The sequence below is a fragment of the Panthera onca genome, chromosome A2 (assembly GCF_046562875.1).
Source record: "Panthera onca isolate mPanOnc1 chromosome A2, mPanOnc1 haplotype 2, whole genome shotgun sequence".
In the NCBI taxonomy this organism is placed as follows: Eukaryota; Metazoa; Chordata; class Mammalia; order Carnivora; family Felidae; genus Panthera; species Panthera onca.
The window spans coordinates 140,788,256-140,815,831 of NC_138340.1; the positions used below are offsets into that span (position 1 = coordinate 140,788,256).

At 37.7% G+C, this 27,576-nt stretch overlaps 1 long non-coding RNA gene across 1 annotated transcript in view; it reads right to left on the reverse strand.

Moving 5' to 3' along the window:
* Nucleotides 1-4,049: 4,049 nt before the first annotated feature.
* LOC132679459 (uncharacterized) overlaps nt 4,050-27,576 on the reverse strand; it is a 55,145-nt gene continuing 31,618 nt past the window's right edge. Inside the window, exons 4-5 of the long non-coding RNA XR_009610164.3 lie at nt 25,617-25,736; nt 4,050-4,871 (exon numbers count right to left, since the gene is read on the reverse strand). This is a non-coding gene — a long non-coding RNA (uncharacterized LOC132679459). The remainder of the gene's footprint in view (nt 4,872-25,616; nt 25,737-27,576) is intronic.

A 27,576-nucleotide genomic window follows, 5' to 3' on the forward strand; every position in this document is an offset into this window, starting at 1 on the left:
CGTTTGCTCTGACCTGGAGCCTGCTTCGGATTCTGTGCCTCCTCTCTCTTCCTCTCCCCCACTCACGCTTTGTCTCACTCTGTTTCTCAAAAATCAATAAATGTAAAAAAAAATTGTAAGAATAAGTTTGCTTTGTTATTCTTTTTAATTCTTTCCCTCTTTTAACGGAAAATTAAGATAAATATAACATGATTACTATGTGAAATTCCATTATTGGTTTGTAAATTTCATATTAAGTTGTACTAGTTCAATATTATACTAGTGCAAAAAAAAAAAAAAGACAACTACAGTGGGATTTGTATGCCCTGGGGGTAAATTTCATCACATAGAATGCTTTTACTTAGCATGTACTTTTCACATGCAATTAGCTTTCAGCAACTCAGTTTTACCTGTGTGTGTGTTCTTTTACATCAACCAACTCGTTGTTTGAGTCGGATCTTTACTGTTTGCTTTGCTTAAATCTCCCAAGCTTGTGATTCAGAGCTCACCAAAATCTCAGTCTAGATGAGAGTTTTTAATTGTTCAGATTGAGCTTTCTTCTTCTTTAGCAATGTTCGTTCTTTGTTTTAACCTCTCTCCTCAAGTTCTCTGCTCTTTATTAGTCAATTCATTTAGTCAGTCAATCAATAAATCTATATCCATCTGTTCATTCATCAGACACTTGTTTCAGACCATGCCATGTATGGCAGTTGGCTAAGCAGAGGAGAATCAAAGGTGAATGAGACTTGGCCTCATAAGCCGATTCTTGCCTCTATGCTTTGCTCACTCTGTGGCTTGCCCTTCAACCAGTGAGCGAACCCTACCAATTCTGACACTTTTCCTGCCAAATCTGTTCCTTGCTGCTCCTACCAGTCTCCATTAACATCACCTTAGATCAGATGTCTATTCTGTCTTTGGGATAACTGCAATTGCTAATTACTTGAACTCTCTTCCGATTCATATTCAACTCTGCAGTCAGAAGATCTTCCTGAAATGCAAGTCAGATCTTGTCACAAGCTACTCAAAATCCCTTCAGTAGCTTCCAGTCCCCTTACAGTGACGTCCAGATCATTACTGTTCTTTTCCGGATCTGGCTCAAGCATCTGCCTCATCCCTTGGCACTTCCTCCCTGAAACTCTGCAGTAACTTGAACATGTGCTCTTCTACCTTTGGGTCTTCTGATGAGCTTTCCCTTCTAACTCTTCACCTCGACATTCTTCATCTCCCCACTTCCTTCACCACCCTTTTCCTGGCTAATTCCAACACATACTTAATGTCTCAGCTTTGGTATCACCTACTTCTGGGTTAGGTATCTCTTCTATGTGTACCTTTGCCATGGCACTGAAACTGCTTCTCATCTTTTTCTGTTGCCATTTATATCCCTGTCATCTTGTTTTTTTTTTTTTTTTTTATGTTTATTTATTTTTGAAAGAGAGAGAGAGCAGGGGAGTGGCAGAGAAAGAGGGAGACGGGGGATCTGACGAAGGCTCTGCTCTGTCAGCACAGAGCCCAATGCGGGGCTCAAACTCACAAACCCTGAGATCATGACCTAAGCCAAAGTCTGATGTTTAACAGACTGAGCCACCCAGGTGCTCCCCTGTCTTCTTGTTTTTATGTCTCTTCTTGTCTTTATAAGAGACAGGGAAATGTCTATACCACTCCATATACCTGGAAACTAGCTTAAGTGCTTGCTACATCATATGCACTAAGTGCTTGTTGAATAAGTGGATGATTGAACAAGAGGACACCCCATCAAATATTTCAAGTGTTTTAAGAAAATACTTATAGGGGCACTTGGCTGGCTCAGTCAGTGGAGCGTGCCACTCAATCTCAGCTTTGTGAGTCTGAGCTCCAGGTTGGGTATAGATTACTTAAAATATTTTTTTAAATCTTTTACAAAAAGGAAATACTTATAAATATTTTTAAAAATGCCATTAGAGCCCATTTTTTATACTCCATACTAGGACAATAAATAGAAAATAACCAATGACTTGGTTGTTAGTTCTCACATCTGGAATAAGAGAAAAAGTAAATGTGGGAGCGGAGTCACTATGCTTTGTGTCATGTATAAAATGCCGAGTGCAGCCGATTTGTGACACGGACTTAGATTTAGACTTCTTAACTCGAATCTCTGGATTTCATTTTCTTTTTTCTCCCCATTAAATGACCCACAAAAGCAATCTCTCTCCCCTCTTTTAAAAATCATTCTCCACACCAGTCTTTAAAAATAGCATACTTCCCTAGGGAACTGAAATAAATGGAAAGCCACTAAACCAGGGGTGTAGAATCTGAAAATAGAGGGGACCACATTTACCTCAAGTTCAGGTGCATACTAGTCAAGCCACTTTATTGATCTAGAAAATTAGAGGTGTTGGATCACCTAGCACTTGGCGTTCTATAATACATTTTAAATAGGAGTTAATTTCCAAATTTTCAACTTCTATAAAAGTTGCACTAAAATACCGACTTCATAAAGTAAGGTATATTTCTATATGCCTCTGCATTTGAATTACCTTAGCTTGCATGTAAATCCTTCTATGACAGGAATCTCTGCTTTAAACTGGACTGGATCCACTGCAGGAATTTAGGCATAATTGGACATTTTTGAAAGCTAGTGGGATAAGTGTAAGAAGATCCTGATTTTTATGGATAGATTGTCATGAGGATTTTTGTTTTGCACTATCAGAAGTCGAGGAAGTTTTGTGCCTGGGTGCCTGGGAGCTAGAAATAAATGTTATGGTGGGCAACATGTCTCTTTCCTGACCTCTTATTAAATCAGAGCCTCTTGGGGGAGATGTGCTTTGGGTGGAAGCTGAAGAAGCATTTTCATAAGAGAAGACAAGGTTTGGGAGAATAACATTTTCTACAGTTCGTGGCGGGACACATTGCCACACAGGCACAATGAGTTGTTACCGGAATGTGGTACCATTTCTGATCCCTAAACTGAAGATTTAGGACACACTGAGAGACACAGCTGTTAACAGTGTGATCACATGGCCCTTCAAAGGGCTTCTCAAGGGAGATTGGAAAGGGGACTGGTGTGAACACGGGCAAGACACCCCTAGAGACTGAAAAAATACTGTGGTGAAGAATTTTGCAACAGACCATTGTTGCATGACGTACAAAGGAAAACAACAGGCTCATTAAATTTGATTAATTGTTATTAATAAAAACTCCTTTGTATCCCCAGGATGATGAGACCAAGGAAAACTTGGATTAAATTTACAAAAGGGTCACGTGGATGCAGTTTCTAAGCCATACGCTGCTATTGTGCTATTTTTATGGAAGAAACTTACCCATCATTCTCCCATCTCCTATGCATGCTCTGTGCAAAAGTGTAGCCACAGGCCATAATGGTCTGTTGAGTATTTGAAATGTGGCTGATCTAAATTGAAACATGCTATAAATGCAAAATACACACTGATTTCTGAGACTTAGTATGTTTCTTTTTACTTTTTAAAATGTAGCTACTAGAAAATTAAAAATCACATATATGGTTTGCATTATATTTCCATTGGATAAGGCTGCCCAATAATTCACATTTGGACACTAAATCATATGCCATTTATTTCACTTTTTAATTCATTCATGCAAAAATGTTTAGCTTGATAACATTATAAGGTCCTGGGAGGATAGGTTCTAAGTTTCTAATTTGTATTTTTCCAGATACTTAAAACAATGGTAGCATGTGATAGTTTTTACTTTATACTTGTTGATTTAAATTGATTTAAGAAGACTGTTTATTTCCATAAATCTGTGAACTACTTTCAGATTGTGCCCTAGATAAGTGCATTTTGATTATAAACAGAACTGTATTATAAAAAGTATTCAGTTCAGAAAATGTGCTAATGAATAACAGAATTATTTTAATTCCATCATGAGCTCATTTTTCCATTTCTTGTTTTATATTTTTTAAATGGAATTTCAAAAAAGAAATTAGGACAATCTTCTTCATTAATGTATTTATTTCCATAAGCTTTTGATAATTTAGTTTAAGTGAGAGGAATGTTAGTTGAATTTCTAAAATTCCAAATTATGATTTTTATTTTTAACTACTTATTTGAAAATAATTTTCCTGCAGAAGACTTGTAAGAACATACCCTTCTATCAGACTCATCATTTATATTTGCCACATTATATTATTGTATTTCTTTTTTTTTTTTTTTAATGTTTATTTATTTTTGACACAGAGAGAGAGAGAGAAACAGAGCATGAGCAGGGGAGGGGCAGAGAGAGAGAGTGAGACACAGAATCTGAAGCAGGCTCCAGGCTCTGAGCTGTCAGCACAGAGCCCGATGTAGCTCAAACTCACGAACTGCGAGATCATGACCTGAGCCGAAGTCAGGACGCTCAATCGACTGAGCCACCCAGGCGCCCCATATTATTGTATTTCTTTATCCCTCCCCCCCCCAAATACTTCAGTTAGTATTTCCTAAGAAAAAGAATATTCTCCTATAAAATCATAGCACAATGACCAAAGCCATGAAATTAACATAATTCAATGCAATTATCTATCATACAATGCATATTTAAATTTCACCAGTCATCTTTCTGTTATTCCTCCCTGCCCCACCCCAGTTTAGGGTCTGATTCAAGAACATGCATTGCATTCAACTGCCATGTGTTTTTTAGTTGCCTTTAATTGGGAACAGTTCCCATGTCTTTTTTTCTTCTTTCAAGGCAATGATATTTTTAAGGGTCTAAGCCAATTGTTTTATACTGTGTCCTTTGATGTGAGTTTCCAAGTGATTCGAAGCAGGTTATGAGTCTTCGGACAGTAGTACAGCATAAATGATGCTGTGATTTTCTCAGGCACCACATCAGGAGAACGTGGCAATGTCCCACTTTGGTGATATTAGCCTGGCAAATGTGGTGTCCTCTAGGTTTCTCCACTGTAAAATTGCAAATGCAATTGTAAAAAAAGTTACAGCTTTTAAAATTAATTTGCAATTCATAAATAATGAAGACAGAGATACTTCATCTATATATCTTGTTCTTCTTCAAATAGTCACCCAATTTTTAGTCTACATTGATGATTCTTACCTGAACTAACTATACTTCAAATTCAACCAAAACAGCATATCACAACAGATTTAATGCAGAAGAAGATAATGAGGATCCAGATGAATTCTTTCTAGCAGACACTAAGAGATTTGTAAAAGTGTACAATCATGCCACTCTTCTCACTAGTTTATTTGTGGTTAGAAAAATAAAGCTATTTCCATCCAAATATGTTATTCACATTAACAAGTTATGGGTTTATGATTCCACATTTCAACTAAACTTTATTGTTATTTAAAAATGGATGAAACAAAGGATACAGGAGTGCTGATACATAGGGGCACATGTACCCCACTGTTTACAGAAGCACTTTCAACAATAGCCAAATTATGGAAAGAGCCCAAATGTCCACCTACTGGTGAATGGATAAAGAAGATGTGGTTTATATATACAATGGAATACTACTTGGCAATGAGAAAAAATGGATTCATGCCATTTGCAGCAATGTGGATGGAACTGGAAGGTATTATGCTAAGTGAAATAAGTCAGTCAGAGAAAGACAGATATCATATGTTTTCACTCATATGTGGAACTGGAGAAACTTAACAGAAGAAGACCATGGGGGAAGGGAATGGGAAAAAAATAGTTACAAACAGAGAGGGAGGGAGGCAAACCAGAAGAGACTTGTAAGTACAGAGAACAAACTCAGGATAGACATAGGGGTGGGGAGGGGGAGAGGGGAAAATGGGTGATGGGCATTGAGGAGGGCCCTCACTTGCTGGGATGAGCACTGGGTGTTGCATGTAAGCAATGAATCACGGGAATCTACCTCCAAAACCAAGAGCACAGCGTACACACTGTATGTTAGCTAATTTGACAATAAATTATATTTTAAAAATAAAATAAAATAAAAAATAAAAATGAATTGGAAGGGGTACCTGGGTAGCTCAGTCAGTTAAGCATCCCACTTCAGCTCAGGTCATGATCTCATGTTAGTGAGTTGGAGCCCTGTGTTGGGTTCTGTGCTGAGAGCTGAGAGCTCGGAGCCTGCTTCAAATTCTGTGTCTCCCTCTCTCTCTGCCCCTCCCCTGCTCATACTCTGTCTCTGCCTCTCTCTCAAAAATAAATAAATAAATATTTTTTAAAAGATTTAAAAAAAAAGAAATAACATATTTCTAAATTTCTCGCTATTAATTTGTGACGTAGTAAACATAAATATACCTCATAAACCAAAGGTCTAGGAGATCCTCTACAAGTCTGAGAGTGTAAAGGGGCCTTGAGAACAAATCTAGTCTATCTTTTGGGGAAGGGTGTCTTCAGTATCAGCCGAAGTTTTTCCACGGAAAATCCTTATCTTTTAGAGGTGTGTAATGTAATATTGAGAGGTAAAATAATTCGATGTCTGAAATTTGCTTGAAAATAATACCATGACGATAATGGTAGGTGTCGTAGTGATGTGGACAGTTCCAGCAGCGGTGGTGACGAGGGTATAGATGAAATGAAACTGTGCTGTTAACTGTTGAAGCTGTGTGATTGCTACACGGAGGTTCATGATAAAGTCTTATTTTGACCAGGCTTGAAGATTTTCAAAACAAAAGTTGTTTTTAAAGGTTTCATCTCTGGATAAGCTTTTTAATGCTATGGATTTGGAGAGAATCAAGCTTAATTGCCTGAAATGTCATAATTATTTAAAACATGTTAATTATAGTTTCATAGATTTATGTAATACCTTTCTTCTGAAGGGTTCAAGCTGATTAACTTTGGCTGGTTTTTGAAACATGAATATTCATTATCTATTTCTTTGACATTTTGAACATCTTAGGGAAGTTTGCAAAGTAAGAACAAACACGTTGAGTACACATCGAACACTGTCGTTCCATAAGTAGTTTTGTATGTCTGGAATTAGCTGCAATAAGATAAATGCTGCTTGCATGAAGATTGTATTGTTCTCCTCCTAAAATGAGATAGATTTCAGTTTGGTTCTTGGTTCTGCCACTTTATACTACTTACCATGACATTAACAATAATAGACATAATATATAAACAAAGCCAAAATTTACTGATCTTAATATGTGACTGGTTTTGTGCTAAATCCTTACATTAGTTTATTCATTGAATCCTTACAACAATACTGTAAGTTACTTTAAATTTTTTTTTTTTTTTTTTTTTTTTTAACGATCTCTACACACAACATGGGGCTCGAACTCACCATCCCTGAGCCAAGAGTCTTGTGTTCTTCTGACTGAGCCAGCCAGGAACCCCACTTTAGGTTACTTTTGTTTAGTAAATAACCTGCCAGTACATATTTGCTAAGGAGAAGAGCAAAAATTGGAAGCTAGGGCACCAATCAGCATCTCTTCAATCCACTGCATTAAGTTGTCCTATCTTACCAGCTAACTGTCTTGGGTAAGTTATTTGACCTCATCCTTATTTTCCTCTTTTATAAAATAGGGATACAAATAGTAACTACCTCATAGGCACAAGGATTACATCAGATAAACAGATAACATACAATTGTACTCTAACCCCCTCTTAGAAATTTGTAATGTATACTAGCACTTGAGAAGTCATGTAAGAAAGAAAGTTGGTTAATTTTGTTTAACTCAATGTTTGCTAAGTTTACTTCATTATGGAGTTTCTTTGCTCCTGTAACACATACTAACATCCCACAGAACACACTTAAAATTAAACTATATGCAGAATTTTTCAAAGCTAGATTTTTGACTAATTGCTGCAGTTATTTTTATCATATTTAAATAAACACACAAAAGTTTTATGTAATAAACTTATTTGCCTTTTTCTAGAGTGTAAGTGACATGAGCAGATACCTGTTTAAAGAAATATTTTTCTTTTATTCATGATCAGAAAATCTGAGTTTCAGTTCTGAAATTCTGATTCAATTCAATAAATATTTATCATATGTCCTTTTTTTAAAACTTTTTTTAATTTATTTTTTATTTTTTTATTTTTTTTAAATTTTTTTTAACATTTATTTATTTTTGAGACAGGGAGAGACAGAGCATGAACGGAGGAGGGTCAGAGAGAGGGGGACACAGAATCCGAAACAGGCTCCAGGCTCCGAGATGTCAGCACAGAGCCCGACGCGGGGCTCGAACTCATGGACTGCAAGATCATGACCCGAGCCGAAGTCGGACGCTCAACTGACTGAGCCACCCAGGCGCCCCTAAAACTTTTTAAAAAATGTTTATTTATTTGCCTTGAGAGAGAGAGATAGAGAGAGAGAGATTGTGCACATGTGCGAGCAGGGGAGGGCCAGAGAGAGAGAGAAAGAGAATCCCAGGCAGGCTCTGAGCCAGACAAGGGGCTCAATCCCATGAACCTTGAGGTCATGATCTGAGCTGAAACCAAGAGTCGGATGCTTAACCAACTGAACCACCCAGGTATCCCTTTTGTATGTCTTTTATACATCAAGTGCTGGACTAATGCTGATAATCCAAAGATGAATTGGACGTGATAGTTATCTTCACATTGCACATAAATATATGGATTGATTTGCCTCCTCTATACAGGCACGTTCCTCTATTGTTGTTTGATTGGTTGTTTCTTTAAATAGTATTTCTGGGGGTGCCTGGGTGGGTTAGTCGGTTGAGCGACCAACTCTTGATTTCAGCTCAGGTCATCATCTCACGGTGGTAAGAGGTCGTGAGATCGAGCCCTGTATCGGGCTCTGTGCCAGGTGTGGAGCCTGCTTAAGATTCTCTCCCTCTGCCCCTCTCCTGCTTTCTCTCTCTCTCTCTCTCTCTCTCTCTCTCTCTATATATATATATAAAATATATAATACTATATATATATATATATATAGTATTTTTATAGTAATATATAATACTATATATATATATATATATATATATATATATATATATATATATAGTATTTTTGGTTAGTTCTTGCCACATTTCCAAAAGTGTATAAATGTTAGTGGAGTTAATCTAGTGGTAGAGCACAGATGATTGCATTAGGTGCTATAACACATAATGCATCGGTGCTCCCTCGAAAGGGAGGTATATGTAAAGTGATTTCCAAAGGTGGAAGGAGGTGTAAGACCAAAGACAAAGGCTGAGAAGTCCCGCTTGATAAGAAATAGTTTATTAAGAAGACTTACAAACAGAAGCGTGTCTTTCATGGCCACAAGATGAGATCTCCACAACCCCACCTCCCATAAGACATACTTTTATAGCCCTAGTGAGTACATACTGGGGGGACCACCTTAGAGGGGAATGTTTGAGAATAGGTCATAGTCATGTGTGTCATAGTCATATCTGCAGAGTAGATCAAGGACATTATGCTTTAAGTGTGTACTTAAGGGTGTGGTTAAACAGAAGAAAAGAATGGGGTGGGGGCGGTGCTGTGCTCAGAAGGCTTCAGGTCATAGAGCAGTCATTATCACAGTGGATTTGTCCAAGATGGTGTTAGTCTGGTTCACAAAACAGGTATAAATAAAGTGTCATTAAAAATCAGAGTAACTGCTCAACTTTACCCAATGTCACTGAAAAGGATTTTATTGAGGATGTGTTATGTGAGTGGAGAAAATTAAAATGCTGACAGACACAAGAGACAGAAGTATTTCTAGGCAAAGAGAATTGTACAAAGAAGTAATGCCAGAAAAGTCCACGTTTTACGCCAATAGGAGTAGGTAAGGGTGTCAGGCAAACAAATAGAAATATAAAAACATAATTGGGAACAAAATACGAAGGCTCTTTAAATATTATTTAAGGATTTTGAGGAAATTACCTGTGATTCTCATAAGTATGACTTTATGACATGGGTGAGGACACTTCAGTGTCAGAAGGCCAAATCTTTAAGATCCTGAAGAGGAACTTTCATGCGTGTGTTAAAGTTCTACCAAAGAGATAAAATATGCTAAATCACTACTGCGCACAATAGCATTCGGCCACTATCTTTCAATAAAATACTTGTCATAAACTATGTAATTATCCTGTTTTTTTTAAAGTATGTCCAGTTTTGATTTTTTTCAAATTGTTTAATTTCAGTCTATTTCTTAAAACAAGACAGCAAAGAAAAACTCAAAGAAAGCACACACACAATGAAAAAAATAAAATTAAAGTGTTGCCAGATGCATGAGTCCAACATATTAGTCAGAAACTTAGCAGAGTTGTGCACTACATAACGGCAATATCATAGGAGGTTTTAGAGACTCTTGGCGTGTTGGTAATTGAGAATCTTAACATTTTTCGCCAACAGAGAAACTGCTTAATTCAACTAGAAAGTGTGACATAAACCCAACACTGACCTCACTTAATGACTAGCCAAATAAAAACAGAAGTTTAGAGGTTTCACAGCTGCTGACAGAGTCCATGGAAAGAATTATTTTGGAATATTCTTACTGTTGCTAAAGAAGGAAACTAAAGAGGCCAGAAATAAGAAACCAGGAAGAAAACAAGCCTGTCAGCATTCAAAACTGATTACAAGGGAATTACTTTGTGGTTAAAAATCCACAGTGTTTCAGCAACTTTATTTAGGAATGTTTATCCCAGAGGACTTTCATTGCATGTATTTTGCTACAAATAAATTTGCTTACCTTAACTCCATAAAGAGCTTTATAAACCACAACTGGTTGGATTTGAATTTGCTAGCTTTCACAACTGCTACCAACTCCATTGAAAACCAAGAGGCTTTCAGGATGTGGGAGGGACCCTGGCAGTCACAGGGTCCAATTAGGTGGCTGTCCCTTTTGTTATGGTTCATATCTTAGAAGAAGTCAGATAATGAGCCCCAGCGCCCACCATTAGCAAGTAGGACCCTGTTAATTGTGTAGAGGGCCCTTATGATGAGTGTGACAAAAGGAAATATGGTGTTTTTCTAGCCTACACCAGTTAGACAGTTTATTTTCATTCTATCTTTTGCTTTAATACTTGTGGAATAAATAATTATTGAAAAATTTAATATAATGATTTCTTTGAACAAACAAAAGAATCTCTCACTTGGGTTGGATAACCAGATGCCTGTAATGTGGGGTAGTGGGCGGTACATCAGATGAGATTCAGGGGGCCTATGCTCCATTTTCTACTCATTTACTATTTGATTACCCTTGTCTAAGGCTAATGTCCTCAGTACCAGCTTCATCATATTTGTTTATTATTATTATTTTTAATGCTTATTTTTGGGAGACAGAGCAGGAAAGGGGCGGGGGTGGGGTGGGGTGACAGGGACAGAGGATCCAAGGCTGGCAATCTGCTGACAGCAGACAGCCCAATGTGAGGTTTGAACTCACAAATCGTGAGATCATGACTTGAGCCCAAGTCGGATGCTTAACTGACAGAGCTACCCTGGTGCCCCAGCCTCATCATCTTTAATATGGAGGTGATGATGACATATCATAATGATGTGGGGATCAAGAGAGATTATGTATCCCAAAGTAGCTCATTAAAGCAATAATTTGCTATGTTGCCTCAATTCTCCACCTTCCCATAAACACATCTTAACTTCTCATAGCTCCTTGAACTCAGAGTTAGATTAAGGCATGGCATGGACAAATTAAGCTGAGTGCCAACCTATAAAATTGCTGCACAGCCCTGGATTACATTGGAAGTATATTGCCAGATAATGCAGGCTTTGACCTGTCATCCTTGGCAAAGTGTACATTTCTGGTTTCCTTTCTGCCAAAAGAGGCATGCCTTCGAGCAGAAATAAAAATACAAAACTCCCCTTGCTAGAATTAGCTATCTATGCTGAGCTTTCTTTCAAACGAGCAGTTACAAACCAGCTACAATTCCAAGGACCAAAATGCAGGTCACAATGCTGCTTAATGGGGACATAATTCATCTTAAAAAAAAATTAATCTATGGATATGTATCCCACTAAGTTGTCACTTATTTTCAGAATATTGGCTATGCTTTGACCAGTAGAAGTCAATCGGTGAAGAAATTTGTTTCTATGTAAAATCTTTATAACTCTCCATACTCTCTAAATAGATGCTCAACAAGAAGTTTTTGTATATTAGTTAAAAGGGGTGCCAATTTGCCTGCCAACATTGCTTGGGTTTTCTCGCACTCGCTATACTTTTCCACATAGTTCCATCTACGTGCATGCTGTCTTTACACCACTTTGTTCACTACTCACCTTTTGAGTCAATTAAAAAATCAATTCCTATATGATACCTTCCTTTCCCCCTTAGTTCCCTAGAGGGAATTATGATATTTTCGTAATTCTAAGACATCAACTTTTTTTGGGTAAATCAAAACAAAACCAATAGAATATTAAAGATATGCATCAGTTAAAGACATGTTCCATCAGAAAAATGCTAAGGTGGTCAAACTAATTTTAACATCTAGAAAATACAGTAGTTGCTTATTCCTATGAGTATCTCTAGCACATAGAAGTATTTTAGTACTTCTCACACCATATATATTATAAGGGATGTAAATTTGCCACGTGAGACTTGGGTAAAACAAAAGTTGTATTACCTTATTTTAAAAAATCAAAATAAATCTTGCTCTGAAGTCTCTTCTCAACTCCTTTTATATAATGACCACAGAGCCCTTCTTCGAAATTGTTCATGATTCCTGGGGATATTATATAGATCATTCTACATCATCATAGAAGAAAGTATTTTTTTCCTTCCTTTCTTTTTTTTTTTTTTAAGTAGGCTTCATACCCAGCATGTAGCCCAACAGGGGGCTTGAACTCATGACCCTCAGATCAAGACCTGAGCTGACATCAAGAGTCGGGCACTTAACCAAATGAGCCACGCAGGTGCCCCATGGTGGAAAGGATTCTTGACTTGAGTTCATTCTAGTTACCGGGTTGTCTTGGCCACTGCTCAAGCCCATGGGACCTACCTGAAGGTAGGCTACTCTGTGGCTTGGGTAGTAACCTTTCTCCATGCTCAACTCAGACCCAAGGCCTGCAAGGACGCAGCTGTAGAGACTGAACCACCAGTCACTATGTGCATTCCTTATCAGTGATCCTGACACCTACTGGGATTCTGAATGGGAATAGGACCCTTGTCTCTACCCACCTCAGGAATTCAGTTCCAAACAATAATTCAATTCCTCTATCCGCTCCCCTTCTGAGATAACCCATTATAATCGTCTTCAATTGGCTTGAATCCCAAACAATTGAACTTCCTGAACAGTTCTCTTTGTGTTTATTGGGTGGGGGAGGGGCAAGTGCCATATAAAGAGAGAATGGACCTTACCTTTTGCGAGTTAGGAAAGGAGACCATTTATTTTACCATGGTGAACTGACAGGAGAGTACACTAAAAGTGATATTAAACAACAATCAAGATTTACCAGTAGGTTCGGTGTGTACCTCCATCACCTCCCAATAAACAGTGGTTATTTGGAGGGTAGGAGCTATGTTTTCTTCATGGATGGGTCTTTAGCATTCCACATAGTGCTACCATATGTTATCAGTCAATACTGGATCGATGAACTGCGTATAGTGTGAGAATCAATGAAATGAGAATAGTGTGTGAATTCTTGTCTTCTAGAGTAATTCTGGTTTTAGGAACTTTTAGCTGCATTAAAATGTAAAACTAGTTGAATAGAACTCAAGAACAAGGCTCTGTCCTCCAGTCATACCATTTTGATGAATTTTCCTCCAGAAGTACAAGGAATTTTGAATGTCAAACACACTAAATTGCAAATTTAAAATTCGTGGCTCTAAAATTGATTTCAGCTCAGGGCACCTGGCTGGCTCATTCAGTGGAGCGTGTGGCTTGGGGTTGGGGTTGTGAGTTCAAACCTCATGTTGGGTGTAGAGATTAATTAAAAATAAAAAAATATTTAAGATAAATAAATAAGTCAAAACAGATTTCAGCTCTGCTTTTCCCCCCTAAGAAGTCACTGTATCTCTGTGCCACTGTGTGTATTGACACAGTGTCAAGTTAGTAAAGTGTTCCAAATTTGGATGGAAAGTACACACTGTTCACTGAGGGCACAGAAGTATCTTTGAAAGTGAAATATTTGATGGGCACACAGACACTTGTACTTTGCTTTCATTACATATTTAGCAGGGAGTTCATATCAGTGACAGGAACATGCTATGGGAGAACAAGGAAGTACCTTGGTTACTGTACAGTCACTGGAGTACCCTTTAAAGCCCGAGTGACTTTACTACCTCTGCTCATAAAATTCCCTCATTTAAAATGTCATTTTAAGCCAACTTTCAAGCTTGTACCTAAATCTCCATGCAGCTACTGCTCATTCCTTTACTACCTAGTAAATTCTCAGCACCAGACCACTAACCATACATAAAAGATTATAGTCACTCTGATAGAAGTTTCTTATAGGACTTGTTATTGCACAAATTGGAGAGAATAACTTCAAGTTCAGAGACCAAAATGACCCACAAAGTTTTATTTATGCAGCATGTATTTATCAAGACACTTTAGGCAAGGATCTAGAGCAGGCTCTGATGAAAACCATGATTTATTAGTGACCCTCAAGAAGATTGTTATTTCTAGAGGTGGGAACAACAGAAACACAAATGACTATAATTCAGGACATAGTGTGATGAATACTAAAAGAGGAACGGAGTTCAAAGGAGGTAGTAACCACTTTCAGCTAGAGGAATTGGGCATTTCTGCATAGAAGGGTCATTAAACTGTGCCAAAAAGAATGGGTTACATCCCATTTGGACAAACAGTGATTGGGAAGGCAGGTCTAACGCAGGGAATGCCTTGAAGAAAGACACACACTCAGTCCCCGAGAGGCAAATCAGCTACTGGAACAATAGCAAACATTCTTGTTTCATCATATTTCCTACTTGGGTGTATTAAATGTTTATATTTCATATGAGTAATGGAAGATATTATTATGAAATATACTCTATATTTGCTCTATAGTAAAAAATTGACCAACCAACAATATGTAGAGAGTAAAATAGTACATTCTGAAGTTCCTTTGATTGCTTTCCACATTTTTCTTGTCAAAGTAAGTTCTTCATTCAGAGCAGCTATTTCATTAGTCAGCAATCTCCAGAGAAACAAAACCAGTAGGGTATGTGTGTGTGTGTGTGTGTGTGTGTGTGTGTATATGTGTTTATGTCAGATATACACATATGTATGTATACACACATTATGTATACCCCATATTGGTTGCAGAGAGAGATTTATTTCAAAGAATTGGCTCATAATAATGTAGGGGCAGGTAAGTATGCTATTTGAAGTGTTGATGGGCAGGCTGGCAATTCTTGCATGGGTTGACTATAACCCATATAGTCTTGACTCTGAAGTCAGTGTGGAGCCAACATTACCTTTTTTGGTGGGGTAGGGCTTCAGTTTTTTTCTTAAGGTCTTCAACTGATTGGATGGCCTACCCATGTTATGAAGGGTAATGTGCCTTACTCAAAGTCTACTGATTTAAATGATAATCACATCTAAAAACTACCTTCACAGCAACATCCAAACTGATGTTTGATGAAACAACAGATCACAATAGCCTAGTCAAGGTGATGCATAAATCATCATAGTTAACATGATCATGAAGATATTCCCACTAATGAAAAGAGGGAAAACAGTACCTTTCATTTGTTTACGGGCTTCATTATAGTTTTACAAAGATTTTTGCACATGTAATTTTAAAAACCCTGTAAGGAAAGAAGGGAGCATTATTACCAACAATTTCTAAATGACAAATCTGAGGCACAGAGAAATTAAGAATCTTGGAGGTTAAAGAGCTGGAAGTGGCTGGTGTCAGAAATAGAACTGATGTCTTCTGACTCATTATCCAATGGTCTTTCCATTGCACCATCTGCTAGTGTTCCAATCCAAATTCCTATAGCATTTACTATCTGTAATACCCTCTCCAAACTTAAAGATATCATTATTGATATATTCTATTTCTCCAACTAAATTTTAAGACATGCCTCTTTGTAAATAACCCTGTTATAGCCTACATATAATTAAATATCAGTAAGTATTTTTTAAAAATAAGAATGAATGGTGCTACACATCCTATTTATGCTGGGAGACAATCTGTTTACATAATGGATAAAAGACTCTTTGAATTAGTTTTCAAGTCATGCAGATGAAACTGTCACAGTGCTTTTTATAAGGTTGGCAAGTCTGAAAGGCCTAAATTCTTCATGTTAAGAAAGACTTTGAGTTGTATCAACACGGGCAAGTTGCTCAACTTCTAGGTCTAATTTCTTTATCTGTAAAAAGAGGATGATAATAGAACTTCAGGAATGTGTTGTGGGAATAGAGAGTTACTGCATATATAACAGGTATGAATAGTTCTGTGACACTCAAGGTGCAAGAGATGTCATGGTTCTTTATTTTCCAAATAAAACCATCTCCAAATTACAACTTAGCAACATCGATGAGTCCAATACCAGTTATTAACTGGGGTTTTCCTCATTGGAGCTTACGAAATGGCTTACATCTTCCTGGTTCTTGGTCATAGGATGGCTATTTCCCTCCTTGGCTCCATTTGGCTGCTACATACAGGGTTGTATCTACATACAGGCTGTTATCTCCAGAATGCAGAGTCCAGGCACTTGAGAAATCCACAATCCTCCCCATGTTTCAATTAAGGAATAAAATCCAGTGTAGGGCTACCTGCCCGAAGTCTCCATTTTCACCTCCCTTGGGACAGTCCAGTTTAATCTCTTTATTGGCTGAGAACTTTGCAATGAATCCTATTAAAACTCTCTCTCCGAAGATAAGGGGAATCTAGATTTCAAGGGCAAACAGCCATCTTGTCATCATTCTTTGGTGACAACAATAGAAAAAATTAAAATACTGATAAGTTTCTCAGTAAATCACACAGTTGCACAGGCAAATCACTTAGCATATATTAGCATATGTTAATTGCTCAATGTACGTTGCTTTTTATCATTATTGTTTGGAGTATTACAAATGCATAGTGACTGCTCCATTGAATCTTTTATATCTTGAGAAGCTTTAAGGTATAGGGGAAATTCCTGGCTTTTAGAGTCAAACAGCTCTGGTGTTGATTCCTGGCTCCGTCGTCTCTTATCTCTGTGAGCTTAGGTAAATTATTTTACCCAGCTTCAGTTTTTCTTTTGTAAAGTTAATTGTGTAGGCTAATTGCACATAACCCATATAGCCTTAGGCTTCACCTGCCAGGACATACAGTTGATATTCATAATAATATCCTGATTCTCAAGGCTTTGAGTCCACACCTGAGTGACCAGTAGAAAATTTGGTCTTTTGGTGGCAGCCCTTCCCATTAATTTATTCTGTCTGGGAAGCCCCGTGGGTGAAGGATTCTCATGTCCTTCATTCTCATGTCAGACCGCTAGGCTGCTGTTCTCATGCTTCTCTTTCCTTCTGAACAGTAGGGAAAATTCTTTAGAGTCCCATGATCAGAGATATTTCAATAGTTAGGTCCCCTGTGTCCCTGCGTTTTCCTTCCATAGCACTCTCAAGTTTAGGAGGAGAGGGGAAATGTCAGAGAAGATCGAGTACAGTCTTCTGCTGCCACTGCTCGCCTTGACATTCAGGCAAATGTTCTTCCATATGTTCTCATAGTTTCTAAGGTCCCTTTCTCTAGATCACCCTCCTTTGGGGAAGCTCAGTCCCCTAGATTGGTTTCTGGATGACTGAACACAACATGTGGACCAGGTTTGCGTTCTCTTCTACAGATATCCTGGGCCCGTGCAAAACAAGATGTGTGTCTAGACATCTGTTTCAGTCCTTAGGAGCATTCTGTGATGGTCACAAAGCCCCTGGAACATTTTGTCACACCAAGTTGTGCTATCAGGGGCAAAGAACCTTATGTCATGCTCCAACCTTGACCTACTGCAGAATATTCCTTTAAGCAACTAGTGTATGGTACACAGTAAGCTCTTAGTAAACATAATTCCCCTTTTGTCTTCTTTGCCTAAAAATGATTTGATGTATTTGCCAGATAGTTGACTATAAAACACATTTTATCTTTATGTCAAGCTAATTGTTTTTTTAAGTCTATTTATTTTGAGAGAAAGAGAGAGAGTGTGAGAGAAAGCAAGTGAGTGGGTTGGAGGGGGGGAGAGAGAGATAGAGGGAGAAAGAATCCTGAGCAGGCTCCATGTTGATAGCACAGAGCCTGATGCAGGGCTTGAATTCACAAACCATGAGATCATGACCTGAGCCACAAGCTAATTGTTTTTATAGTGAAAAAATCTGTGACCCAAAGTCCTCTGGGTCATGTTGTTAAGCAGAGCATCTCAGGACTTGGGAGCTTATTATCAATGCAGCCTACACATTGTAAGCATGACTGGCTTATTAGAATGTATAATGGCTACCGGGGAAGAGTCGCGGCCTTGTACCCTGGTGGAAGCCATTTCAGTTTGGACTCCTACAAGCAAATGGAATAAAACTAGTTCTTCAACTGCCTGTGACAGAGACACATAGGGTAGGATGCTCAGGTTAAGAATAAAATACCAAACAAATAAATAAAAACCTCCCCCACAGTTTATAAGTAAAGCAGGAAGTCAACTGTTTGCAAACTATATTGCAGGGAAATGAAGCCTCTATAAAGCCTTTATTTAGGTGAACTTTGAACCTGTGTCAATGCAAAGAATAAGTACTATTTAAAAATCCTTAGAAGGCACTGAAGAAAAGAAGTAACACACAGAATGGTGTGGGGGAGACATCATGGGAAAACAGAAAATGATTTGCAGAGCTGGGACAGTTGAGGAAGAGGTGTTCAGATCTGACCAAACCTGAGACTATTCCTTACATCATTCTGGTTTAAGGATTCTCACAAAGTCTTTAAGGAAGAAAATCTGGAAATTAATTTAAAAAATACACTTAGATGATGTTTATGGATATATTATGAGCCTTTCACATTATAATTTAATCTTTAAAACAACCACATGAAGTGCTATTGGTCCCATTTTTATAGATAAACAAATTGAGGCATAACTTGCCTCCAAACATAGGGCAAGAAACAGAGCCAGAATTAAAAGTCAGGGAGTCTTGATTAAAGATAGTGTTATCATATGATGTAGCAATTTCACTCCTAGGGCCTAGTAATTTTGTTCGGAGAGAAATGAAAACACATGTCCGCATAAAAATGGGTGCACTAACATTTATAGCAGCATTATTCATAATAGCCAAAAGGTGAAAATAATTCAAAAGTCCACTGATGAATGAATGAATAAACAAAATGTGGTATATCCGTACAAGGGAATGTTACTCAGCATACAAAGGAACCAAGTGCTGATCCATTCTATAACATGGATAAACTTTGAAAAAATACTGCTAAATGAAAGAAACCAGTTACAGAGACCACTTATTATATTATTCCATCTGTATGAAATACCCAAAATAGGCAACTCTGTAGAGACAGATAGTAAATTAGTAACTGCTTAGGGTGAGAGACATGGGACCTGGGAGCGATAGTTGAGGGATAACAGAGTCTCAGGGGGGGGAAAAAAAAAACCACCCAGGTAATCTGGTTCCAGAGTCTGGCATTTCAACCCCTGGGCTATGCCATCTTTCTTGACCCAGAAGCCGGCTGACCAGAGCTTTTTGCTGTGTATGCTCAGACATTTTAAAATAACTTATGGTTGGATACACATGGGGAGAAAGTCAACTAAAAAGAGACCTTAAAGAAGATTGGCTTGAGGAAGCTCAATGATAAATGGGTGGGTAGAGTTTTAACATCTGTCTGCTATGACTACTCCTGTACCCTTCCCTTCCTATTTTCTGTTGCTGCTTACCATCACAGAAAATGTGGGGTGAAAGTGTCAAGGTAGGATGCCAGAACAGATGTGCTACATTGCTGGTCTATTTCACTAAGTTAACCTTTTGAAAATGGCCAAATAGAACTCCAAGCTTGATCTCTCAAGGAAACAATTTGCAAGTTGTGAGACAATGTCAGCTAAGTAAACGGAACACAGATACCTCAAAACTGAAAAGCCGAAAATTTTTCTCCTGCCTTTGTCAAAAGATCTCACCTTTGATTTCTGGTACTGGCCAACAAACAGGTGTGAAGAAGGGCCCCCTGCTGGCCCTTGACTAATAAATTCTAAGTGAATTGGAGGCCTATACTCAGTGCCTTAGTCTGGCATGTGTAACTGTCTAAAATTACCAAAACAGGAGGCTCGTTGATGATGATAGTCTCAGGTTATAAATAATGCTCTCATCATTACCAAAGGCTGCTTTAATTAACCTGGGTTTCATGTGAACAACCACCAATCAGAAATGGTAATATGAAAAGTCACACACCTTGTATTTGTCCCTCTTTTCTCAGAAGAGGATTTCATTCCTCAAGTCTCAATTCTAAAGCTCCCAAAAAGCTTTCATTTGAAAACCTGATTATGTCTATGGTAATAATAATACTTTTCCAAAGTGCCCACACTTACACATTCAGTAATTCTCCATATTCTTTCCTTCTCACCCACCAGATGGTGCTACTTCCTTACATTTCCTAAAGATAACAACTTCCTTCTGAAGGAAGTTACTGCCCTAGGTTTTAGGTACCCTGGGTTCATATTCCAAAATTTGCAAATTTCTCTTATTCAACATCTCGTAATGTAATAAAGAATTTTGTAAATGGAAACCTGTTGGTTGTAATTGGAAAAAAAAAAAAAAACCACCTAGATGTTTGACTTTTAAATCACTGTTGTGTATTTAAACCAGAAGTAAGGTCAAGTGGCTACAGGAAAGTTGTGGTGACAGAAACCATGCGATCACCAGAGACACCCCCCACACCTTCTACTTGCATGGTATCTTATTCCTAATGGGAATAACAGGGGTAAGAGTAGATGTGTTCTTATCCCACAAACATTGCTTCATTAAAAACAAAATATATTACCCGCAATGATCTTAGAACTGTAACTTAGTCTTTAACAAAGGTTTACAGAGATCTTAGAATATTCTTCCCCAGTCACAAAACGTAAAGCAGTCTCTAAAATAAGGATAATATTTATCCTGAACCTACAAACAACCTTGGGAATGAAAGATCTGAGATTAGGAGGGGGTAAGCGTCTGGATGTGTGGATCAGTTCATAGGGCTGTGAAAGAGACAGATCAAACATTCCATTTGCTCTCCTCCATTTCCTGGCCTTCTTGCAATTAGAATGAGCACAAAGAACTAGTTCTGACCAGTGAAATAGTAGTGGATGTAAGTGTATTACTTGCAGGGTGAGGGAGTCAAAAGCCCATGCAAATTTCTCAAGTTTCTCTCTTCCCTTAACAAAGTACCTGAGGAAGCTGCATGTTCCGGATGGTGTAGCTAACAAGATGGTGACAGCTCCATTGGCCTGGATCCGTGTGTGGAGCAGAAAGTCTGCCAACTCATATGGGAGATGTGATGTGAACAAAAAATATATTTTTGTCGTATCAAGCTACTGAGATCTTGGGTTGACCGTAATCCTTGAGCATATGCCCAGAACAATGCTAGCATGTTTTTTGTTTTTTGTTTTTTGTTTTTTCTGCTCCACTGCTTTCTTCTATCATGTCTAAGCAATACATTACTTGATTCTGTTTCAGAGTATTTGCTTTTTGGGCTTTTGTTAGAATGTAGATTTTAAGTTGATCTGTGTTCATTTGCATTACCTACTGTGCTGAAATCCTTGACTGTTATTTTCCTCTCTCTATAAGGATTAGCTACAAAAATTTCAAGAGAAGGCATTTTAGCATGAGCTTTGTAGATAGAATGGTTAGAGTCCCAATAATGTAATTCGATAATTTGTGTTATAAGTTAAAAAGTAAAAAGGTCTTCATAAGTACCCATTTCTTCTTCCCTAAAATGGGAGGAACAAGATCACAGAACTTGTAAGTTTGATGCGATGATTGATTGAATCAGAAAATTATTATATTTTGAGTACTTTTTAAAAATTAATAATATAGTTTTCTTTTTGCTTTTCTGAGCCCATGACTTTCATCTTGGTTTTAAGGAGGCTTCCCTCTATGAATCTAAAATTTATCGTATGTGGAATACAAATAGAATAAATTAAAATTCTGCTTCTGATATCTAAAATGAATTGTGCAGCAAGATAACAGCCATGTTAGCTAAGTAGTTCTCTAGCGATGGAGAGATGTCACTCCTACCTAAGGCCGCCAGGCCTTCCCTGGGGTAAAACACACTCCCTTTTGAACTAAGGGGAACTGTGGCAAGAAGAAAAGAGTAAGAAAGCGGCAGTGAAGGCAGCAGATGTCTCTGTACTTTTCCCTCTCTGGGCTTTGGCTCTGGCCTAGAGCTGAGCACACAGAGAGTAGAGAGGTACTCTTTCTTCCTCTTCATCATTTGAGACTCTGGGAGGAAGCAACCATGCTGGCTGCCTTACACCAAGTTGAAGCACAGTCACCTAAAAATGAACTACGGTCAGGTAGCTTTCCTGGGCTGCCTTTGATCCTATGTAGTATATGCTGACCGCAAGTTATTGAGCATCTGACTGGAGAGCTTGCCAGGAGTCACCTTAGCAGAACAAGAGGCCTAGTGGCCAGGATTTTAGAGAATACTGGGACCAAATGAGAGGCACAGCCAGACCCAGAGCAGTGACCTGGACTAGTGGGAGATAATGAGACTTAGCCAGCAAGGGGTCACTACTGTGAGACCAGAGAAGCCAAATCACAGTTGCACCCAACTTAAACTTCAGCCTTAAATACCTCCAAAGGTAAGCAGTATCCTGGTAGATAAAGAATATTGCACTACAAACCAGAAGAAGCAAAGGACATTACCCTCAAGATCCTTGATCCTTCCTGGCTGCCGTGAGGTTGTTTAAGCTCCCCTCATGTAATCCCACATGAATGGACTCCATTCTTAGTGAGAGACGAAGAAGAATGAAGGAGGCCGTATGAGAGACTGAGCACTTTTATTCTATAGAAAGGAATATTACACTTTTAAAGATGTTGGGTTGGATTAAATTTAAATGCAATTAAACAATCAACTTGTTTATTAATTCAGAAGTAGGGGGTTCAAACTGAAGACCAAAATAGTTGTACACAAAGTAAAGTAATTACATCATACACGCACACACACACACACACACACACACACACACACACACACGTATATACACACACATATATTCATATATAATATATACATATACATACATTAATATATATAATATATACATATATACACATAAAACATATGTTTTATGTGTATATATTATATATATTTACATTATATGTAATTAATGTATACATGTAATTATGTATACACAATGTAATTACATACATGTAATATGTATACATATTTTAATAAATATGCATATATGTGTGTGTGTATATACACATATACATAAAATGTAATTGCTTTGTTTTGCCTACAACTGCTTTGGTCTTCAGTTTGAATCTCCTACATCTGGGTAGGAAAAAAAATACACAGCATAGTATGACTTAAGCCTATGACCCTGCTACACAGTGCTCATAATAAGTGTTTAATACATGTTGAATTAATGTTAAAGCTTCCAGAATACACAGCATCGCTTCGTGGATATTTAAGAAGCATATAAAATTTATTATGTAAAACAAGGAATTCCTGATTCCCACAATTCCGATTTACTCTTTCTCTGCCTTTTCCATGTCAGTAAATGGGCTCACCATTCAGCTAATTTCCTCAGTCTTCGGGTTTTTCCTTTTCTTTTATCTCCACATCCAACCCAGCAGGAACTCTTATTGGCTTTCTCATTAAATATGTGTTGACTCTATTCCTTTCTCTCCATCTCTGTTACATAAATTTAATCAAAACCAACCAGATTTCCATGTTTAATTTCTTAACAGTTCCCCTATCCATTCTATTTTCCCCCCAGAATATAGTCTTTTAAAATGTAATCTTTTAGAAACATAAAAGGAATCTTGTCAATCCCCTGCTTAAAATGCTTTCGTGACTTTTTATTACTTTTAAAATAAAATCTAAGCCTATTGCCTTTGTCAACAAAGCTCTGCATAGTTTGGTCTCTACTTGGCTCTCTAACTTCATCTCTTACCTCTTTCCTTCCTCAGAGGTTAAAACTGTACAGGACTCCTTGATATTTCTCAGTCATGCCAGAACTTCTGCACATGTCCTGTGTGTCTAGAATCCTCTTCCTCTGGATCTTTGCAAGACTAGCTCCTTTGCGGTCTATATACATCTCATCTCAAATATCACTTTAGAATTTTCTGACTATCCCAGTTATTCTTTATCAAATGTTTATCTTCGTTATAATGTTTTTCACAATCTATAATTCTTTTGATTTTTAAATTCTGCTGACCTGTTTATTGCCTGTGTTCCCCCAATAGACTATAAGCTCTGTGGGGGCAAGAATCTTGTCTATTCACTCTTGTATTCCCATCACCTAGAACTATTATCTGTACACAGAAGGCTCAATAAATATTTGCTGAAAGAAAAAGGAGGGATGGAAAAAAGGAAGGAAGGAAGGAAGAAAAAAAGATGTGCAAAAAAGAATGAAATGAAGTCCAAAATAAATATTTGCTGAAAGAAAAAGGGGGGATGGAAAAAGGAAGGAAGGAAGGAAAGAAAGAAAAAAAGATGTGCAAAAAAGAATGAAATGCTCCTAAGTCCAAGGGATTAATAAAGTTCATTTTGATAATGTAATATATCTTATTTTCTGCTATATAAATCAAGAATAAGCCATTTATTATTTATAATGAAACTTGAAGTTATTTGCTTTTTATAATCATTGTATATTCTGAAGTAATTTCATAAGAAATTTTATTAATCTTGGTTATTGAGTTGCTTCACCAAATTGAAACACAATCCATCATGTAATAGTGCTGTTTGTCAAATATTTTCAGCTTCCTGCCTTCAGGTACATGGTAGTAGGAATGTACTTGTGGTCCCTTTTTTGGTTGGGTGGGTCCATGTGACTGCTTCCAGCTAATGAGTAATGAGTGGTGATGGATGTGGTGTGTATCATTCCCAGACTGAAGCATAGAATTACTGATACAAGATGTTTCAAAGATTCGCTTTCTTCTGCCATGGGTTCACTGGATAACGTTGTAGTCTTTATGCTACTTTCATTATTATTTGTTCTTTAGATGTTTTTCTCTCAATAATTTATTAAATTTTGATGAATATAGGCATTTTTGCTTTACTTTGTAAAGCCATTACTTTGATATGCCTTGGAAATACATATATTTTAAATTTTTATTATTGAAGTATAGTTGACATATATTAGTTTCAAGTATACAGTATAGTGATTTGGTAATTCTGTCCATTAAGCAATGTTCGCCACAAAAAAGTGTATTGGAAATTCGATTCAATTCTTCATCACTCACTTATTCAGGAAACATCTACTATGTATCAGATACTCTCCCAGGCTCTTGGGATAGGTCAATGGACAAAACTGACTATGATGTTCACCCTTTTGAAGCTTGCATTATGAAGTCAGAGAGACAATAAATATGTTATTTAAGTAAATTAGATAGTATGTTGTAGGTAATAAATGCCATGAAAAGAGAAAATGTACAGGAAAATGGGAAGTCTAAGATTTGGACTAGGTGGTCAGGGTAGACCTCAACTGGCAGAGTAAAGTACACAGGCAATGTCTTGAAGAAGGTACAGGACTGAGCTGAACAGATAGATATCTGAGGCCAGGGTACTCCAAGCTAGAGTGGAATAGCTACAGCGACGATCCCCAATATTTTGGTCTCAGGACTCTTTTATGCTCTTAAAATAATGTTAAGGACCCTTTTGTTTTATTTTTGACCATTTAGTCCCATGAAAGGGTCCTGAGGACTTACAGAGATCCCTGGGTCATCCTTTGAGAACCACTGAGCTGGAGCAAAGGCTCTGAGAGAGTCTGATCTGTTGCCTGCTCTGTTGCAGGGACCTTGAGGATGCCAGTGTGACCAGAGAAAAGCCTAAGGGACAGAGACAGGAGAGGAGGTCAGAGAAGTGACTGTGATCAAATCACATAGGGTCTTCCAGGATACTGTAAAACCTAAATCTGTACCCAGAGGGACATGGGGATCATTTAAGAACTAGGAGCAGAAGAGCGGCATGATCTGACAAGTTTTTAAAAGGACATTGGGGCTGCTGTCTTGCAACTAGATGGGAAGAAGCAAGAGGACAAGATGAGAGACTTGTAAGAAGAAGCTACTATGGTGATCAGGTGAGGGCATCTACATTTGACAGTTAGCTCTAAATGCATCAATAAACCGATCACAGGCTCCTTCAGTACTATTAGATAATGCTGTTTCCCTCTAACTGGTTCACATTCAAGGTACTATTCTCTTCCTTTCCCTCATAGCCTTACATAAAGACATTGTTATTCCTTTTCCGTATTTTTGTTTGTTTGTTTTTCAAGTTTATTTATTTATTTTGAGAGAGAGAGGGAGAGGGAAAATCCCAACCAGGCTATGCGTTGTCGCTTGGAGCCCGACATGGCTCAAACTCACAAACCATGAGATCAAGACCTAAGCCAAAACTGAGTTGGACACAACCAGTGAGCCACCCAGGTGCCCTGACATTGTTATTCTTTAATCGCACATTTCCTTTCATTTTCTTGTTAAAAAGCAAAACAAAACAAAAATATTTATTTTTACAGCTCCTTGTTAGCCAATATTTTCAACTCCTACCGTTGTGTCAGCAGGCTCATTTTTCTGGATCTTTAAAAAAATATAATACTTTGCAAGGCAATTATGAACCCTTTTGTTAACATTTTTGTCAATCATTTCATTTATTCATTTGGCTCCATGCTTTTTGTTCTTTTTGTCAGACATATTTTTCTACAAATGAGTGTCTTGCATTTTAAACTAGGTCTGTCTTTGACTTCAATTCTAATATGAAATTTTTTTTCCTCAATTCATTTTTTGGTATGTGAATTCATTATAAAATAAAAATAAAAGTTTCCTTTCTTCTGGTATTTAAAAAATCAAATAATGGGGCACCTGGGTGGCTCAGATGGTTAAGCGTCCGACTTCAGCTCAGGTCATGATCTCACGGTCCGTGAGTTCGAGCCCCGCATCGGGCTCTGTGCTGACATCTCAGAGCCTGGAGCCCGTTTCAGATTCTGTGTCTCCCTCTCTCTCTCTCTGCCCCTCCCCTGTTCATGCTCTGTCTCTGTCTGTCTCAAATATAAATAAACGTTAAAAAAATTTAAAAAAAAAGCTTTTAAAAAATCAAATAAGTCTTATCTGTTATGATTTAATTAGAATGTAGTCACTCCAGTTCTCTGCATTTAAAAAATTATTTCTAGTGTAATATTCACCCACTTTAAATATCAATTTTTTTTTTTTTTTAATGTTTATTGGGGCTCCTGGGTGGCTTAGCTGGTTAAGGGTCCGACTTCAGTTCAGGTCATGATCTCATGATTCATGAGTTTAAGCCCCACATCAGGCTCTGTGCTGACAGCTCAGAGCCTGGAGCCTGGTTCAGATTCTGTGTCTCCCTCTCTCTCCCTCTCTCTCTCTCTCAAAAATAAACAAACATTAAAATAAATAAATAAGTAAATGTTTATTTTATTTAAGGGGGGAGGGCATAGAGAGAGGGGACAGAAGATCCGAAGCAGGCTCTGCACTGACAGTAGCGAGCCTGGTGCTGGACTTGAACTCATGAACCATGAGATCATGAGATCATGACCTGAGCTGAAGTCAGATGCTCAGCTGACTGAGCCACCCAATTGTCCCTCAATGTTATTTTGAAATGTAATTTATTATGCCACATTGTTCTCTATGCCTATTTCGTCCACTAGATTATAAA